The sequence below is a fragment of the Seriola aureovittata genome, chromosome 1 (genome assembly GCF_021018895.1).
Source record: "Seriola aureovittata isolate HTS-2021-v1 ecotype China chromosome 1, ASM2101889v1, whole genome shotgun sequence".
Classification (NCBI taxonomy): domain Eukaryota; kingdom Metazoa; phylum Chordata; class Actinopteri; order Carangiformes; family Carangidae; genus Seriola; species Seriola aureovittata.
Window position 1 is genome coordinate 5,989,261 of NC_079364.1, and position 7,107 is coordinate 5,996,367.

At 39.4% G+C, this 7,107-nt stretch overlaps 1 long non-coding RNA gene across 1 annotated transcript; it reads left to right on the forward strand.

Moving 5' to 3' along the window:
* The first annotated feature begins 2,240 nt into the window (after positions 1–2,240).
* On the forward strand, positions 2,241–6,673 carry LOC130173781 (uncharacterized). The gene is made up of 3 exons (XR_008828498.1): positions 2,241–2,389; positions 5,833–5,872; positions 6,011–6,673. It is a non-coding gene; the product is annotated as an uncharacterized LOC130173781 (long non-coding RNA).
* The last annotated feature ends 434 nt before the right edge of the window (positions 6,674–7,107 follow it).

Below are 7,107 nucleotides of genomic sequence, written 5' to 3' on the forward strand. Positions count from 1 at the left end.
TATGCACCTTGGATTTCTTCCAAAAGCTTGTCAAGAGAGCTGTGGGGTGATTGGCCACAATAAACATCCCCCCATTAAACTGTTACATAGGCCAGTTGGCTGTTGGTGAACCAGGCCTATCTGAGATGATGAACGACCAACAACAACAGGTTTGAGAGCACTCCTGCAAGTGCACTAAGTTCATTTTCTCGTATTAAACTTCTGTATATACAGATATACAGACTCATCAAAACTGTATTGATTGATTTTGGTCTCTATCTAAAAACTAGCTGACAGAGAAACAGCCACCACCCTTCCAGCAGCTTACATAGTCGTGGGATGTAAAATGTTAGCAAACAATTAGCAGTAGCAACAGTTTCTGTCCTGACAAATTTAAGTCCAATATCCAATCCTTTAGCTGTGGTGTGGTCTCAGCAGGCGATAGAATCAGGGCTGTCTGATTGCAGCGGAGGTCTGAACTGTTGTTGTACAGGATGCACTTATCTTCTATGGGTCAGAGAAGTCCAGCTTGGTATCAGCTGCTTCAGTCATGCTTCATCATGAGTGGCTCATTCACCAGCTGTTTTGCTATCAGCTGACTTCTAATGTCCAATAATCTTCATTCAGCCATTAAAACGTAATACTGGAACAAGAGACAGGGGTGGGACTAACCTCTCATTCAGGAAATACTGACTGTTCATAACCTTGTGTCATGATTTCAAATGAATCCAAGACTACAGACAATACTGATTGTTGTGAATGCAAAGACAGTAACAGGGATTAATATGTTTGATAAAATGCTGTATGATTTAAAACATTGTGGACTGCTGTTGTTAGCCTGCTAGCCATGCTAGCTCCCATTATTTATGTTTAAAGCTCAATCCATACTTTCCTGTCCCCTCCTGCTTTTGAACACGCTTGTAGATTTTGCCAGATGGATTTCGATCTGACTGCACACTCGCTGGAGAGGACTGTGGGTGTGCAAATCACAGGACGTTGGTTAGATAAGATTTTGGTTTCATTCAGTCCACCCTTATGCTTTTCAAGTCATGCTTTTCATGTGTGATAAGATACAATCTTTTTTTTTTTTTTTGTACCAGAAAAGCTTGCAGAGCAATTTTCACTAGTTTTACAGCCCTGACTTGTGCCTTTCAGGCTGCAGGTACAACCTCTACCAATCACAAGATGGAGCAGCAGCCTTCAAAAGTATGTGAGCCTGAGAGGCAAAAGCAGGGGCAAAAAAGTCTATACATAGTTCACTACTTGTAAAGTATGATTAAAAGAAAGAGACCTAGATCAACATATCAACATTTTTATCATTTCCTTTCTTCTTTCTTCTGGATTTGTCACCTGGACAGTTTGAAGATTCTGTTTAGAGAAATATTAGTGACTAAATCAAACTGAAACCTTAACGTGGGGGGCACATGTGCCCCCACATCCCCAGTGGAGATTACACCCTTGTGTGATGGTACGTATTTGCTAATACAAATTGGGTAATACACCCATCCAGTCATAGCAAGGCCTGCAGCTGTGTTCAAGGAGGGAGCTACTTCTGTAACGGCCTAAAACTGAGACCCACCACCAGCCAACACCGAGTGAATCCAACTGTTGCTGCTCAACTTGAGACCTGATCACTTCGGATGAGCAACAGAAAACCTGAAAGTCCACACAGGCCAAATCTGCATATTTGGACTGATTGCTTAGCAGAGATGTTTTGTTTAGTTATTGTTGGTTTATTGAAAACATAACCAGGCTTTTTAACTATGAATGAATCTATAAACTGGCGTAAGTTGGCATGTAGTACTTAAAGTACCTGCTATTGTCTATTTTCATTTATTTTTAGGATTCTGTTTTTAGTTCTATTATTATTCTATTATTCTGTTACTCTGAAGTGTACTCTGAGTGCCTGGGTGATTGAATGGCTGGTTGATGAAGTGGCTGATAAACACACACACATGCACACACACACACACACACACACACACACACACACACACACACACACACACACACACACACACACTTTCCCTCCATTGTCTGGATGCCAAGCTGATGTGTAACTCCCCCTCTCAGCCTTCTATCACTGTAAATTTAGCAACAGAAGCTTCTCAGCTGCTCCTTTCCTAAACCTGAGCCCTCCTCTTCCATCCACAGTATTTCATCCATCTCCTTCTCCAGGGTCATGGCAGCACCCCCCCACCCCCCCCACCCCACCCCTTCCTTTCCCCACCTTTTCCACACATAAACATATATACTACACACACACACACCTCGCTCTCATCCCGCAGCCAATAAGGGCCTGATGAGCTCAAGTATCACTATAACACAAGGACTTATTCTCTGAGCAGAGGCTGCAGATTCTTACAGATCTTCATCTTCATCGCCGGAGGAGCTTCTCTTCCCCTCTGAGGTAAGACGGCCGCAGACAGGCGGCAGCCCTGAAATCACTCATCAACACTAAACAAACACTTTTCTGACTACTTGTCTCTTCTTTTAAGCCAAAATCTGCTGCTCCCAGATTTAGTTTCTTGTTGCATTTGTGTGCAGCCTCAGGTGTTAAATGACAGAGAGAAAACCCAGATCATTCCTCAGATCTTTCCTCCAACACTACTGGCTGTAACCTCAGGAGGGACGTTTGAAATAGACGTAGACATGTTCTCCTGCATGTCAAACATGTGTAGTTTATGTTTGAGATGGTTGACAGTCTGGCTGAAGAGCTGGAGTCCAGTTTCCTCAGCTTTGATTTATTCACAGATTAATTAAAATGTCATTTTATGTAATTAAATCTGATGTTTTAATTTGAAAATGACAGCTTCAATTTTATTTTATGCACTTTTGAAGGAAGTAGATCATCATTTGAAATGAAGGAGTAAAACCTGAGAGCTCTGGAGGGAAATAGTTGAATGGTTAAAATCAGCCAGCTGGCTAACACTGTGGCACATTTATAGTAATGCTGATTAACGTGCACTGTCCCTAAATAAATAAATTAAATTAAATTAATGTATCTAAGTAATGAAGAACAAAAAACATATGATCAGATATTGCCAAATAATCCTTTGCTTTATTTGATGCTGAAATGCTCCACTCATGGCTTTGAATTTCAGCTATAAAGGGAAAATTCTGATGTGATTTAGTTTTTATGTTTTCTTTAGAGTTTTTTTTTACTGTTTTTACCTGCCAGAACCACAATTTGATTTTTATATCTAATATTTTAAGAAAATTTTTACCAATTTTTTCCCCAATATCAAACTTGCTGCATTTGCACTGGATGTAAATTGTTTCCTGCAGCATTGCACAATATAAAATCATTTTGAGGATGCTGTGCCTGTGGCTCAAAGATGAGTGGTAGAAATGTACGCCACAGAAAAATCACAATGCATTCAAAGAATCAAACGCTGAAAAGCCTGAAACCACACGGATTTTGATATCTAATTTATTACACTTTGTTGGTGTATCTTTGGTCTTTGTTTCCTGCATGTCCTGTTTTTGTAAAAGCGATTCTACCTCCTGTGGTTCATGTTAACATGTGAAGATCTGTAGAGACACACGCACGTCAACAGACTTTCACATCCAGGATCTGGTTCAGGTTTTACAAGAGCAGATGCTGAATTGTCAGATTTCTGGTTCCTTCACAATGTCTGCCATCTCTTTTCTTCTCTTTTCCTCCCCTGTAAGCTCTTGACAGTATGTTGAACTTTAAACTGATACACCCACGTAGGTCGACCTGTAAGCCCGGCCAACATTTTAGAGACATGAGGTTTAGAGATAGCGAGGAGTCACAAGGTCTGTTTACTGTCAGAGGCAAAATACAAATCCTTCATAGGGACTGATGTGATGAGTCTATATATCCGTCTCCTATTGGCCTTTAAATCTGCTGATTCTGCCCTCGATTGGCTCAGGATGTGATTTTCCTCTGTGGTGTCACCTGTTTGATCGGTCTTTGAGTTTCAGCACAGAGTTTTGGTTTCAGAAAGACTCAGAAACATTTCTCAGCATTCAGTGCTCTCATACTGAAGAAATGAAGTAACCATCCACTAAATATACAGAGTGCTGAAGTGTCGGTATGTACAGAGCGACTGCTGGACACACAGAGGTGAGATTGCTGTCAGCTGTAAGTCGATCAAAGAGCTCGTTTGTTGGAAGCGGATGCTGATTGGCTGCCTGAGTGCAGAGGATCCTCCCACTGGACCGAGCTGAGGGATTAAAGCAGCTATTTGGACACCGTTCCTCAGCTGATGGGTAGAAATATGATCCAGAACTAATCCTCCAAGTCCTCTGCAGCTGTGCCCACCACTAAGTGTGAAGGAGTCATCCAAAGACACTTTATATATATATATATCAAATATGATATATTTGTACATACAGTGAGCAGAAATCCTCTTACTATGGCTCCAGTGTGGCTGCCCCCCCCCCCCCCCCCCCGGACTTAATTGGCAGTGATGTTGGGACTTCAGCAGAGCTTCACGGTGCCACTTCAGCTGATTAGAGGGGTATTTTCCATATATGAGACCAGAGTTTGTCATTTTCTATGAACTGTGAAAGCTGTTGTTGCTTCCAGGAAAGAAGGTTTCAGCTGAAATCAAGCAAGACTTAATGAGCTGTCTGCACAAACAGTGAAATATGTTTGCCCTGTGTGCTTGAAGTCTAACAGTGTAATTGATTGAATGTGTCACATTCAAGGGTTAAATGATTTTTGTAATTTTTCCACTTAGCTGTAGTGATATCTGATCATGCAACTAGTTTTGGTTTGATTCGATTAGCTGAGATTTCTGTCTCAACTCCAATACAATGGAGGTGAATGGATTTTTTGTTTGTGGTGCTCACAGCACTGTAAAAGAAAAAACTAAATCAAACTCATATTTACCCGTAGCCATTATAATTGAATATCTGAATTCTGAATCCCAAAAAATTCTACATATATCATAATTTATAGATGCAAAGTTACAGTTGTGTGACTCCCCATCTATCAGTGATGAAGTCAAATGTCTGAAAATCTGAATTGACTTGAGGAAACCAGTTAGTGTGTATTATAGGGAGTAGAGAATGAGTGGGTGATATCACAGGCCTTTTGTGTGAACAAATCTCATTTGAATTTCCAGATGGTTCTAATGGTTAAATGACTTAAACTATTATCAAAGTAGTTGACAATTCATTTTCTGTCAATCAGCTAATCAATCCATTGACTAATCATTTCAACCTCAAATTTGTACTGAGTGCCTCAGTAAATACTTCACCTCTGGGAAGTTAAAAACATCCACCTACCAGCAAAAGCTCACTAACTAACACATTGTATATTCTATAATAATTTACTATTGAGTCTTGTTGTCACCTTGATGTTGCCAGGCAACCAGCAGAAACAGCATGTAACTCCCCGTGAAACCCCAAATTTAATTTTTTATGTTTTTGTTTCTGTACAAAATAATCCCATTATATAACATGTTAATCAGTGAACTTTAACGTGTTAATTAGTGAAAGTGCTGGAAGGAAGGATTTTGTTTCCTCCAGGCAAAGCCATGCTACCTGTTTCCGGTCTTTATGCTAAGCTAACTGTAGCTTTACTGCGGTTACTCTCATCTAACTCTCGACAAGAAAGAGAATAAGTGCAATCTATTCGTCCAGGTGTGCACAGTCTTGTAGCTTTTACCTTCAATGAAAGAAATTAAGTTTTCATAAAAATAAAGTGTGACTGGAGCAGGAGAAGTTTGGTATTTCTGCAGGAAGACCGATGTCTCTGAGGGGATCAAACCCTACTACTCTACTCTACTCTACTCTACTAATCTTTTCATATCAGCACAGTCGCTCTGCTGCTATTTCAACCCTGTCAACTCATTAGTCCTTTGTCTTTCTCCTCAGGTGTGAAGTCTGCTGTCACCATGTCTGACACTGAGGAAGTGTAAGTGAATCCCACACTGTCAGTAACTTCACACACTGTCTGATGTGTTTGACTAGATCAAATTAAAACAAGCTGCTGCAGATGAGTCAGAAGGATTTTATTCATGACTTCTGAATGTCTTGTGTTTCTGTATTTCAGGTACGAGGGTAAGTGACGACCGTTCAGACGTGTTTGTTTCAGTTATTGTAAGTTCTACACAACAAACACACAACGCATGGACGGCTTATGAGAAAATGGCCCCCGGGCACAAACACGTAAAAAGGCCTGAAGACTGAAACTTTGTGTTTTGTGTTGGTCACTCTTTGTAGTAGTTCTGCGTCTCTTTGTTTTGTCTCTTTATGGTTATTTTATGTGTCTTTCTAGTTGTTTTGTATTGCTTTTTGGTCATTTTGAGTCTCTTTGTTGTTCTCTGTCTATTTATGGTCATTTCATATTTATTAACGGTCATTTTCGTCTCTTTGTAGTCATTCTGATTTTCTTTTTGCTTGTTTTATGTTTTTTTTGAAGTCATTTTACATGGCTGTTTTCAGTTTGTTTGTGGTCATTTTTCATCTTCTTCTGTGTCGTTTATTTCATTTTTTTTGTTTCTTTGTAGTTGTTTTGTGTCTTTTAACTATTTCAACAAGAAATATTAACAATGACCTAATACAGAGGCTCTGGCCCACGGCCCTTATGGCCATGGACCCCTACTGTGCTCAGTCGGCCTGTTCAGTAACCAAACCATGCATATAATCTCTGTTTCATTTTCACTGCAAATTATGACATACAATGCTTAAAATAAAATCTATTAAATAAATCTAATCTATTTTTCAGAGAATTATTATTTCTATTTAAAGTTATATTTTAAGATTCACCTCTCACACAGTAACTGACTTTGTAAGGCTTTGTGTCCACAACAGACTTGAAAATGAAATTTGACCTGACAAAATAAGATCCCTTCTTCTCCATGCTGTGTTACCTCACAGTGGTGATTTTGATAAATGTGCCCATGACGTGATTTCAGAGCTGCTTGTCTTTCTCTTTTCTCCATTATTGTGACAGTTTTTTTTTTTTTAAATGCACTGGTAACATATATTATATCAATTTATTTCACAAATGGTAACTTGTCAGCTCAGAGAATATTATATGTAATGAAATTAAATGACACTGTGTTGTATTTGTTTCTGTTCTCCCATCTCTTTCTTTCCAACACTGAAGACGAGGAAGGTAAAGATGATATTTAAGACATTTTTCCA